Source organism: Colossoma macropomum, unplaced genomic scaffold (genome assembly GCF_904425465.1).
Source record: "Colossoma macropomum unplaced genomic scaffold, Colossoma_macropomum, whole genome shotgun sequence".
Lineage (NCBI taxonomy): Eukaryota > Metazoa > Chordata > Actinopteri > Characiformes > Serrasalmidae > Colossoma > Colossoma macropomum.
In genome coordinates, this window is record NW_023494784.1 from 19,693,595 (window position 1) to 19,707,342 (window position 13,748).

The following is a 13,748-nucleotide window of genomic DNA, read 5'->3' on the forward strand; positions in this document are numbered from 1 at the left end:
TTGAATATTTTTAAAAACAGAGACAAAAAAACTGAAAACCACAGCAAGAACACAGTCTGGTCTTATTATGTAATTATTTATTTATTTATTAGATTTTCAAATGTGCCATTTCTATTTCAGATGTTCACTTACTTCAGAAGTTCAGTAGTTCAAAACCATCCTTCACAAAGAGTGCTGGAGGTAAAAAGGCACTTGTTAAATGGTATATAATAAATTTAAATTAAAAAATATCATGCAGTGATTAATTTCAAGTAATCCCACTTTTCTTATCTAATAGTGATGTTCTGCTTATGGACATGGTTACTTTCAAATGTTATGGTAGGATCAGGTGATTAGAGTGTGCATAAAGGGATAGTAGGAATATTTTTATCACAGAAATGCTGAACACTGCAAACACTTCAGCCAAGTGCTGATACAGAAAATCATAGATAACACTACTGTAGGATAGTGCTCATGAGGCTAAATGACACCTATCTAAACCTTTCATGACAGCTGACATAGACCTACATATCACTGCTGTCCAAAAAATCTCAATTTTTGTGAATTTTTATTTTCAACACCATTTGAACACAAAACTTGAAATAAGACCTCTTTACATTAACCTACATTAAAAGTTAATAAAGTTTTTGCCCTCTCCTGTAAACTTACTATTTTGGAGAATGATGTTTTTCTCTGGACAGCCGTGATGTACATTTATAACACTTATTCCAGTAGGCGTCATTTGTCATAAAAGTTGCATTTGCAAGGTGAAATGACTTTGTAGCTTTGTGTATGTCACAGTGACATAATGCTGATAATATGACATAGCTTGGCAAGTCAGGCTGGGTATTTTCAGTGTACCATTTATAAGATTTAAGCTATGTTATATCATCAGCATTATGTCACTCGATTATACACTAAGCTACATAGTTAGTTGGTATAACATGCTGTCATTTCAACCAAAAAGTGTCATGACAACCCAATGTCAGAAAACATCAGCGCCACCTGACAACAGCATTGTGTCAACTGGACATCAAAGTTTACTAAACCAGCCTTTGTTGCAGACGACAGCTTTTGGAATAAGTCTTTATAAATGTTTATGTGTGACTATAACAGTTGCCATGACGATCTGCTGTAAAATAAAATGTTACCAAATAATAATTTAAAAGAAATCATATAATAACTGAAAAAGTGCTACAAACGGTTGTTTGAGATTTAAGGACCACTTTTGGTTCCCTAAAGAATTTTGTAAATAAGATGTGAGAATGTGAAGAACCTTTTAAAGGTTTACAGAAACTGTATATTATGTAGAGGTTCTTTAAACTTTAAAAGGGTCTATACACTCACTATTGTGGTAAAATCTTGAAGTGTACTCTGTGTAGTGGATGCTCTGAACTGTAGATAGTTTTCAAACTGCTTTAATGCTCCTAAAAGTAAAGAATCTTCATTGCTTTTGGGCTTCTTAGTGTTTTGTTCTCTCAGTCTCTCATTTGTTTTCTGATTTTTCTCATGTTCTTCTGTCTTTGGTTTTCTTTATGTTTCAGTATTTTGTTCAGTAGTGTTCTCTCTTTGTTTGTCACCTTTGTGGATCCCTTGTTTGTCACATACACACATCCCATTTGCAAAATCCACTGAAAGGTTCTTTAAGGTATCAAAGGAAGTCCCCACCCAAAGAACTTGTGATTACTTGGGAAATTGTGTTTATCTCCTTAAAGGTATTTGCAGCAAGCCCAGTTTAAAGCCTACCATAAGGTTTTTATTCTGAAATATCACAACCAAAAAGCTCAGCACTCTCAGCGCATATTGGCCATGTGCTGCTGCCTAATGCATGATATAAAGATACTTTGGTGTGTTGATTTGAAATGGAATGAATATTTTCTAGTGTAACACCTGTGCTCTCCATTCCACTCTTCAGATAAACCGTTCCATATGAAACAGTTGTGTAGTGTCGACACACAGGATGTTATTATGTCTGCTTGGCTTTGTGAGTAAAACGTGCTGAGTTGCTGAATAGAGGAGCCTGTTTCTTCATTTGGTTTTCCAGCAACATGCAGAGGAGTGACATTAGATGAAGTAAGGCAATACCTGTAGTAAAAAAAGTAAATTCTTATGATTATCAATGGCAATGTGCCACCCTTCATTAATTAACTCTCCAGTCAAGACAGTAATTATGTACAAGTTATTCATTTTTCAGGAAATAGGTCTGAAGGCATTGTGTATAAGATAATCTACTTGCATAAGGAAAAGGAAAGTAAAAGAAAAATAAATGAAAAAAAAACAGGAGTTTCCAAAACTAGAGTTAAAACTTTTTTAAAGTTAGAGAGAAAATGGCACTCTTAACAACTATGAAAGACCTGGTAGACCATTAAAACTGTCACCATCAGATAAAGAGCAATTAAAACTTTCATCTTTGAGAGAGAGGGGAAAATCAAACTCCACTCTTGCTTTAAATCTGAAAAAATACACAGGTGTTTCTGTCCATCCTTCCACTGTGAGAAGACAACTCAACACTATGAGTCTGAAAGGATGTGTAGCTGATAAGAAGCTGTTACTAAGAATGGGAAGTAGACAAAAAAGAGGAAAAATTGCAAATCAAACAAAGAAACTGCTGGTGTTCTCAGAATTATGGACTGACCACACATGCAACCAACTTCTAAGACTGAACTTTGGAGGTGTGTAAAATTAAAAAAAAAAGATTTCATTAAACTGTTTGCAAGTCTTCCAAATAGAATTGCAGCTTTAATAAAGAAAAAAAGTGGACACACTTATTACAGAAAAAATAGTGTTCAGTTGTTAAGGCTTCTGTGTCATTTCTGTTAAATTTATGCTTTTTGCTTTTATACAATAACTTGTATTTGACTGGAAATTTTGTTATGTAATTCTGTATGTAGTTCTGAGAGTGAGAAATTGACGTGTGGACCGTCTGATAGATTGTTCGAATTTTAGAGGTTAATACATTTGTTTTGACTTTTCACCCAGTTATTTTATTATGATAATTATTTGGTAGTGTAGCATGTAAGGAATCCTTCTTCCCTCATCTTCCATTAATATTGTATATAAATGTAGACAGATGCTGCATTGGGCACCAAATGAATGATGCAGAGAACTGATTACTCCTGTTTCATCACCACAGTGTGATCACTACTACTTTTTCTGTGAATGCATCTTTGCAAAACGGACGAGCTCCCTTGTGGTCATTTCCATTCTCTGATTCTGTTTGCTGATGGAAGAGCTTAGCTTTTAATATGCAATGTGCGTCTTGGAAAAGTGGATCTTGTTTATTGGAATTTAGCAGCATGTATTACGTGCTTTGGTGGTGAATTCTGTCTGCAAATATAGTGTTGTTTCGAAAATGGAGAGAAAGAGATGTAGAGGATTTATTTGCAAGTGTGGAGCATGTATTGAAATGATGGTTGTGGTACATGCACTGATTAAGGAACTGTAGAAGGACAAGACACTCTAAAGACTTGGGCTGAACATCTGGGCAGTGTCTACTTCTTAAGTGCATGTAAACACATTCATTGATACAATAAGTAAATAAGTAGTGAATTTCTGTGTGACACAGTGTATTTCCAAGCCTCTCCATATGTCAGCCCAGTAGTACTTGTAATTATCATCAAATACTTTGTTTATAATATAAATACTATATAATAAGAAATACTTACTTAAAGGGGAATTACACAAATTTTTCAAAAATTTTGCATAATTAAATGGTCAAGATGTAAGCAAAGTCATTTAGAATGCTAGATGTGCTCTATTCTAGAGAAGAGTCAGAATTGTTCACGGTGGTGCTGATAGGAACCGGATGTCAGAAGAATTTAATGCTTCTAAAAGGTTCACACAAAAGGTATTACATGCAATTGTTACAAATACTGTCTGATGACATTGTTTTACTATGTTTCAGAGAGAAGCTTTTGGCCTAACATTTGGCAAAATAGTCCCAAAAAAACTTTTTGTCTTAGTTTTTCCACTATTTTACCAATGTCAACATTGCATACAAAACTCAGTTTACACATATAGGTTCACCGGTGGTTTTTGGTAGTAAATATAATGGCTATATTTGTGTTGTAGGCATCACAACCCCTGTTTCCCATCACCACCACATAATGCACCAGTTCACATCAAACCTCTCTGAACGTCTTTATTTATGTATTAATAATTTAATTTTGCAGACATTTTAAAAAATGGGTGGAATTCCCCTAAATTCCCCAAATCAAGTGTGCTGGTGATGAAATTAAAAAAAAATCTGTGCAGTGGCTTGGCAAATCAAAGAGAAGTCTTTTTGAAATAAAGAAATTCTTGTTATTTCTAACCACATTAATGTTTGTTTACATGCATTTTAATGGTTGATGGTGTTTTTTCAGAAGAAAAACACACTTGTATTAAGCGAAATGGTTTAAAACAGTTTGTTTAGGTGCCTAAGATTTTTGCACAGTGCTATTCAGCCTACAGGAGTTTAACTCTGCCCAGTCATGCTGAAGTTATAAGGAGGGTTTCAGCCTGGACAGCACAAAAAAGAGCTGCCAATGCACAAAGCTCATTTGCATATATCAGCCTTAAAGGCACAGTAACAAAACATCCTTTTCCTAACACCCTTTCAGTTGAGTGAGTTCAACTGAGTTCCTTTAAAGAATGATGCACTGAAAGGTTGTCTAGGGAACCAAAAGTGGTTCTCTACCCTTTTTGGCACCTTTGTCTTTGCAAGCATCAAGTTCCTTTTGGTACATAATCTCAGTCTAAACAATTGTGAAACACTGTCAGAAGAAAGAGAAGAGGAAGAAGGAATGAGGAGAAAGACAGTTGCTTCATGTTTTCTGTGTTTTGGCATTTTCTGTATTCTTCTCTGCACACACTGCGAGGATGTGAGTGGTTGTAAATACAGGACAGAGAGGGGCGGCAGGCAGTGACAATGCTTTGTGACTGGTAGCAAGAAATCGACTGCTGGCTGCACAATCCATTTTCAGCTTGAAGTGTTCCTGGGTAGGAGCTAAGGTAATAAAAGCTAGCCGTCAGAGACTGGGCTGTTCAGCTTATTTGAAGAAGAATAGGTTTCAAGCATTATACCATAGATAAACACAGACTGTTATTTGTTTAGCAGTGATGTGCAGCGCAATGATTAAAAATACACAAATCCTAAGCCTCACGGATGGATCGTAACTCTCCACAGCTGGGTCTGTGGCTTAAGGTACATGTTGCCTGGCAACAGTAAAGTAGGTTCGTGGGGCCGGCTACCGTCTTCTCTATCTTTTCTTATGCACTAGTGGCAGATGCCAAAGACAGCACAGCCTCATCAGCTGGACTCTGAGGGGAAAATGCTACAGTGTACTTTCACATTAACCCATTAAAGTGTATGTATGAAATTGTTTCATATACTTTTGTTTATATGTTCTCTGGGCTGAAATGTTTGATCAAACCATAAAGCTAAAAATTTTTTTATCACTTTTTTATCTTGTCTTGTGTTTGGATCACAAGCATTTAAAACAAATCAATAGAAAATCCGATCATGAATAAAAGTTTTAAAAATTACATGTAAATAAAAGATCAAATGGGAATTGTTAGATAACTGTACAAATTTTCATCACTTTTTCAGACCAATAATAACATGTTCTGTTGCATTTTTCTTTATTACCCTGAATGTAATTGTTAAACATGATTAAGGGAATTGGTGTTGGTAAAGGTGGTTGGTATAGCATTGTAAGTAAAACATCTGGCAGAGGCAAGCACCCTCTGCTATAGCTATAAGAGTTCTTAGGCAAGATTCCTAACACTACCTTCGCCTACCTATGTAAACGATGAGTCACTCTAGATAAGAGTGTCTGCCGTAATTGGGAATTCCACCAACAGTGGTGGTGATAGGAACATGAGGTCTCAATGTCTACAACACAAATAAACCCATTTTATTTACTATCCAAAACCACCACTGAACCCACATGTATCTTCTGAGCTTTTGTATGTAACATCGATGATTGTAAAATAGTAGAAAATCTGAAAAAAATATGTTTTCTTTGGGGACTATTTTACCCTATTTCCCCTTGCATGTACCTCTATCTATGCACACATTTACATATTTTAATCCAAAGTCTTATCTCAAAACCATCGTAGGACAATGTCTTAGATATCAGGCAGCGTATATGTAACCATTTAATGTGATAACTTTTTGTGAGGGAGCTTTTAAAGGTATTAAACTCTTTAGATGTCTGGTTCCCATCACCACCACTGTGAACATTTAGTAAGTTTCTTTACAATGGAACATTTCACATCAAACCATTCTGAGTTCTTTACAAATGAACTATTTAGCTATGCTGAAATTTTGAAAAACTGGTGGAGTTCCCCTTTAAGTATGCTTCTGCATTGATTTGGTCTCATACTCATTCCAGAAAATAATAGAGAAAGAAATATAGAGAAAGGTTAGTATAAATGACCATGTGTACAGTCCAGTGATCTATGAAGGCCTCAGTTGTTTTGTATTTGTTACAGAGTCATGAATCCTGTTTTGAGACATGAATGCTCTGATCTCGTCTCCTCCACTTTCCCAAAGGAACTGAACTTCCTCTCAGCGCAGTTCCCACATGGCTTACTCTTTCTCTCTGTTGGAAAGAGCTGCCCTTTGGGGTCTCTAAAGCTGGCCTCAGTGCGTTTGAGCTGTGGAGACAAGTAACCAAGTTAAATAGGAGTTTCTCTTCATAGTATTGTATTTTGTAGATTTACAGCACATTAACAGTAAAATCAACAGAGTTAAACAGACATCTACAGTATAGTGATGATCTTCTGTAAGCATGGAGTGATTACAGCAGTCTGCACTCTGATCTGTGTGGAGGAAAGAAGTAGAATAATAGAAAAAAATAGAAAAAGAAACAGGAAAAAAACAACTATATAAACTACAAAAAATATACGTAGAGTCTTCTGCTTTAACTGTGTGTGTGTGTGTGTGTGTGTGTGTGTGTGTGTGTGTGTGCAAACATAAGAAGCTCTTTGTTTTGGCTGCCAGACTCAGTGTGAGCAAAGCAAAGTACTGTCAGTTTTCTCTCTTTCTCTCTCTCTTTTCCCTTACTCACTCTCTTTCACTTACTTTCCCTCTCCCATTCATTTTCTCACTTTCTTTCACTCTCTCACTTTCTCTCTTCTCTCTTCTCTCTCTTTGTCTCTCTCTCATTTCTGTTAATCCTTAGAAGTCTTGCATTTTACCTTGATTTTGTTGCACTATTTGCACACGTAAGTACATTTTCATGTACTTGCATGCTTACAGTTTTTCTCAGTTTATTCTCAAAACAGTTAACACACAACACTAAACAGAGGCTCACTGGCCACAATAACACAATTTCTTCGCAAAATAGACTGATCCCCACAAAACACTAAACACATGACACAACAGCAAACTTTTCAATGAAACACTACAACTTAACATCAGGAGAGTAAATTCCTTCTATCACTCATTAAAAAAAAACACAAAGTACAGGTTTCAGTTCAAACCTATTCAGCCTTCATTAGTGCTGTATGTGTGTGCTGTACTGTCTAATGATACTTTACTAGATACAGTTTTAGAATATGCTAAAGTGTAAAAATATCACAATATGGAACTTTTTTTTTTTTTAGCAAAGACACATTTCAGTGGAATATAATGTATAAGACCTGCAAAAAACAAAACACACACAAAAACAAACAAAAAACTAAAGAAAATAAAAAATCACCAAAAATATTTAGAAACAAAATATTGTCTATACTCCTGAAACAAAAGTGTAAGTGTTGAAGGGCAACATTGTCCAAAATGATGCCAAACCCTTGGCCTGATTACATCAGTTGATGGATTGACAGTGTCGGAGGGGCTCAACCAGAAGGCCTTGCCATTCATACCATACTGAATGGAAATTTATAATGAAATTAAGACAAAACAATTACAAACCACGTGATCGTTCATGGCATATCCATGACAGAAAGTGGAAGAAGAATCACGCTGTAGCGTCCATTATACAATTTTACAAACCTTAAGTAAGACAAACATTATATATATCTCTTACCTCTGCTGATAAACACTCCGGCCTCCTGTTTTTCATCATTTTGGACAATGTTGTTTTCTTCTATTCTCATATTTTTACTCAGTATGTAAAAATGCCAAAAGTAGAAATAAATATTTCTGAATATCTCAGGTGATATCTTTGTTTTTCTTTGGTGGTAAGAGGGAGATGTGTGCAGTAAATTGAAACACATGGTTGTAGTTTCTCTGGTAAAATCACACTCTCAGTGAGTAAATCTGTCATATATAAATCAGCTTTAAATAATGAAAAAACCCGTCACCTATTCCTCATATGATAAACATGATCAGTGCCTGTCTGCACTTTCCACGCTTACATTGACTGATGATGACATTACTGAGCTAACAATAATGCACTATGTTCACTATGGGTGCTGAAGGTATTTGTAACTATGTGATTATTTTCATTGTCTTTTGCTCAGTTATCCAATGGAATTGTGTGTGTTCTATAAAATTATGTGAAAAATTACAGAAGCTAATGAGAACATGCTAACACATTTACAAAAGAACTTTTGCTTTGCTAGGAAAGTGACAATGATTCAGCCCTTAAAATCCCAAGCTTATTACATACTAAGGCTTATTATTCAGTAATTATAGAGACTTCACAACCCCAGGAAGGTAGTTAAGTCAACCCCAGATTTGTTGAATGTGTTTTAGTGATCAAGATAAACTGTAAACCTATTCAGCCTTCATTTGTGCTGTACGACTGTGCTGTATTATCTGCTGATACACTACTGTACATAATTCTAGAATGTAAATCATTTTAGAAATGTTAAAATTACAGAGTGGAAACTATTCTTATCTCCTAGATGGTTTCACCAGAAAAACATCGCAGTGCAATGCGCTGCAAACACCCATCCCAGCAATTAGCTATTCTACACATTGTCTCCTGTTACCTATTACAAATACTGTCTCCTGCCTCCTGTTTTACATCATTTGGGATGCTACTGCCTTCTACTATTCTTAACTTCTTTCAACAAGTATGGCAAAAAGCAGAAACAAATGTTTCTGAACATCTTGGTGGAGGGTCTGATAAATACTTGTCTACAGTCTCCTTCGTCTATGCTTACAGCCAGAAACTAGTGACACCTGAGTGCTGAGTCAACCGTAGCGCGCTACATGATTCACACAGGTGTGTACTGGAGATATAACTATGAGAACATTTTCTATAAGCTGTCACTACATGTTTTCATGTGACAGTGAAGATCATCATTTCATTAAATGTGTTTTAGCAAATGAGATAAACTGCAATCACTCAGTTAGTCATGTAAAGTCTATCAGTAGAAAGTTTTGAATCTGCACTTTTGACAGACTTTCTGAGATTGTTTCAGTGAGATAATGGTGAGAAATAATGAATATCAAGTTACAAAACGAGCTCGCTATCCTTTGTGGTAACTCTGCCATTATATTTTGTGCTGGTAATTAGATGCTGATGGTGTATTAATGCATAGCAGTACTGAAGAGAAGAGCTGACTGCTTAGTAACGTCAGTGGCTGAGGGAACATTCTCTTTCATGGCCAAATAGTAAGAACCCACTCTTTTACTCTTTGTTCCTCTCTCTTTCTCCCAGGTACTGAAAAGGGACAATTGTGGATCACATCCTGCTGGGACTGCACATAATGGGTCCAGTGTTGAACAGCTTTCTCTGGGCATTCTGTCAACTGGCTGCCGTGAGGAATTATAGTGAGACATGTGGAACAGCCCCATTTCCCACAGTCATGATAGACCTAGACAGTTTGTTATAGCCATAACTCAGTCAGATGCAACACATTCACTACTATATCCATTACTATCAATGAATGTCTTCTGGATGGTTGATGTGACCAGTAAAAGTGGAAAATGCCTAACCGCAAGAGTTTTACATCTCTGGTAAAAACTACCTGTAGATTCAAAAACAGAACAGATTCCATACTGTGGTGCTTTTGCAGCACATTATAGAACCATTTCCAGTAAAATACACATATAGGTTCATAAACTTGCTCACTTGATTACAAATGTACAAAGAAAATGTATTAGTTTGGCCAGTAACATTCAGATTAATGTTGTATATCACAGAGCAATTCCACTGATTTTCAAACATTTCTGCATTATTAAGTACTTAACATACTTAAGTACTTAAGCAAAGCTATTACGTGTGGTTTAATCTGAAACACTGCCAGTGGTGGTGATGGAAACCAGACATCTGAAGAGTTAAATGCCTCTATAAGCTCCCTCACAGAAAGCTATTACATGAAATTGTTATGAATTTGCTGCCTGATGCTTGAGACATTGTTTTGGGATAGTTTTGAGATACACTTTTGTCCCAGAATGCACTTTTTCACATCCATTTATAGTGGAGAGGTACATGTAGGGTATTTTTAAGGCAAGTGATGGAAGACACTGTGACCCCTGGTTCCTATCACCACAAGTGTAAAGTAATCCGACTCTTTAAATTTCTAGGTAATCGTTAATCGTACATCCCTGTGTATGTCATTTCTATCAATGTTTTACATCAACACATAATGTAAGTAACCTGAAAACCAAATTGTGTTGTTGTAAAGTATGTAATGATTGTAGAATTTGAATCAAGTAAATTCAGTGCATCACTTCTGTTTTAATGTATCTTGAAAATATGGCTTCTCAATGGATAAAAATGTTCAAACAAGTGAGAAAAAAATTGAAAATTGTGAAAACAAGATATCTTTTCTCTCTTTTAGTGCTGAAATTAGAGAGTGAGTGAAGGCCCCAATCTCTCTGATATGTCAGAAAACCATAGCCCCAGAGGTAGAGAACAAGACAGAGACACATTTACTGACAGTGATAAACAAGTAGAAGTAGGACGAGGGGAAAGTGCATGAAAAAGCAGGAGACAGAGGGAGCTGGCATGCTAGACAAAAGGAGTGGCTGGAAGATAAAGTGTCATCGGTGGAGAGACAGAAAGAGACGGATCCAGACTGACAGCTACTGATACGCAGAGGTACTGTGAGAAAAAGCAAGGCATGGCGAGCAAAGAGTGAGTCAGGAGAGAGTGCAGAGCCACGGATTCACTAAGACAGCAAACACACACACACAAGGGGAAGCAGAGAAAGATAGAATAATAAAGAAGAGGGCTCAGTGGGTGATTTGTTTGCTTTGGGTTCCCTCCACAGAATTTCTTTTGGATCCTCTGGCTTCAGGTGAAGCAAAGCAGCAAGAAGGCCTTGGCCAGGCATTTTGTCTTTCAGCTACATAGATTCAGTTCACTGTTTTGCTTCATTGTTTTCTTTGGTTTGTTGCATAAAAATATATATCAGTCAATGTGAGATATACAGGAGATCATAGAGGTTATATAAGCCTTGTAATGATTTTTTGGCTTTTACATCATTTGACAATGCCAGCTGTTCTTGACATTGTGTGAACAAACAATTACTCTTACCCCAGATGTATTCAGCTGAGACATGTCTAACTTGGTGTCTGAATTGTGCTTCTTTAGTTTAGCTTTGTAGCTACAAGGCTAACATTGCTAACAAATACTAGAAATCAATAGTCACCCAAATCTTTTCTGTATTTTTTCATTTTTATTTTTCCTTTATTTAACCAGGGTTGTCACGTTGAGATAAAAAAAAAAAACCTCAAAGAAACAACAACATCTACAACACTACCAACAACAACTAAATCAAATCAAGATCAAGATCAAATCGAAATCACTGAAGCTATAAGGCTAACACTGCTAACAAACACTAAAGTTAATAGTCACTCAGATGTTTTCTGTAAATGTATGCCCAAAACCTCTCTCAAACTCATCAAACCGCATCCTTCATTAAGGTCACACAGACTTGTCATTGTGGTTTAGAGCACAGTACGACTTATTGTGAACTATAAAATGCCGCAGTCAGCCAACAGTCAGTGTCCCAAAGAATCAGCCTCCCCTTCACATTTATGTGCATCATCACGTTTTTTCAATTCATAAACATCTCGGTTTGAAAATTCAAGATGTGTTTATGGAAAAGATTTTGGGTGACTACTGACTTCTATAACGTGTTAGCTCCAGTTTAAAACTAAAGAAAAAAAATTTGGACGTTAAACGTGTCTTGATTGATCGACTTTATCTAGGGTAAGTGGAACATTGTGTAACTTAACCGTTAACCATTCCTTTAACAATATTATTCCTCCTATAAAGTTACAGTTTCAAAGATATAAAGTTTTGTTACAATAGTGACACCAACACTGATCTGATAAAGCATATTTAATTATACGAGATCTAATAATCTTACAGCAACTGCAATGGTTATCTGTAGCAATTCATCAAAGTGATCAATTGGTTCACAGCTACTTCAAAAAGGGTTCTATTGGGAAGGTATTTAAAAATGGGAAAGTAAACTGTTTGCCTTGTTTCTGTTGTAGATAAGACTTCAGAAGCCGCTTATCATGTTCATACTCTGTCCCCCCGCCTGGGATGGGCTTATCTGACCAACTGAACCTGTAAGACACAGGGAGAACTATATTCTCTTAAAAACAAAGCTTCTTAAATGGTTCTTGTATCGGACATATTCATTGATATAGAGCTTATAAATTAAGTCCTTTACATTTTAAAAAGTTATTCAGATTTAGAACAATCCATTCAAAGGTTCTTTAGGGTTCTTCTATAGCATTACAGTAAAGAACCATTTTTGAAGCCTTGATTTTTTAAGAGTGTGCATTGAGTGACAATGACAAAATCTACTGACTTATAGTTCACTTTGCTAGTGTTTGAAGATCTTTGAAGCAGGACATCATCTCTCCACAGTCCAGTACACTCTTAAAAGGTACCTAAATAGTTCTTGGAATGGATGTACAGTACTAGCAAAACCTTTGATTTCTTTTCATGGGTATAGAACCTTATTTAACCGTTTATATTATGTGAAGTTTCTTTAAATGTTCATAATGTTCTTCGACTTATTTAAAGTTATTTAAAAAGTCACCCTCTGAAAGTCTCTTTCTGAAACCAAAAATGTTTCTTCTACAGTATTGCTGTGAAGAACACTTTCTGGCACCTTTAATTTTCAGACTGCAGATGGGGTGAATGCTGTTTCCTTACAGGTATCCGCTCTGACAGGCCTGTTCTCCAGTCTGAATAAGGCCATCCTGTTATCTGAAGGCTGTGTCTGGAGCACGCCACAACACTCTTGGTTTCACAACAGGAGCCTCAAGAAGATAAAGTGCTGGACAATGTAATGTTGTCCAAGCTGACACATATGTGAAATGTGCTTTCAACTGCATCAGCACATAGATAATAATTACAGACAATAAGGATCTATTCTAGCTCGTGTTAGGACAGGTGATGAAAATAAACTGGGCTGGAAAAGGCTTTTGTTTTTATTGCCCTGTCAGGAGGACTCTATTTAATGGATACGTGTGAGACCCGAGCGTCTGAGAATAGGAGAAATGCAGAACATTAGGCAGATTTGGCAAATCATTGTAGAGTGCAGCAGAAACAGATACGCTTGCACCGCCGCAGCTGAGTCTACACTTTCTAATGATATATTTTAGATCGTCCTTTTTCAGATTGAGATATAATTAACATTTCTCATTCAGAGTGAGATTAGAAGGCAACACTGAGCACTGAACAGGAGCCTCTTGCTTTAATAAAAAACTCTATCTCTGGCCATCTTCAATGTAGCTGAGCATTAATGGCAAACAAAAATTATTTTATTGGTCTGTCAGTGCAAACGATAAGATTATCAGCTGGCCTAGTTGGCCTTGTTTGTGACATAAAAAATCAAACTCTTTAGTAACAAAGGGT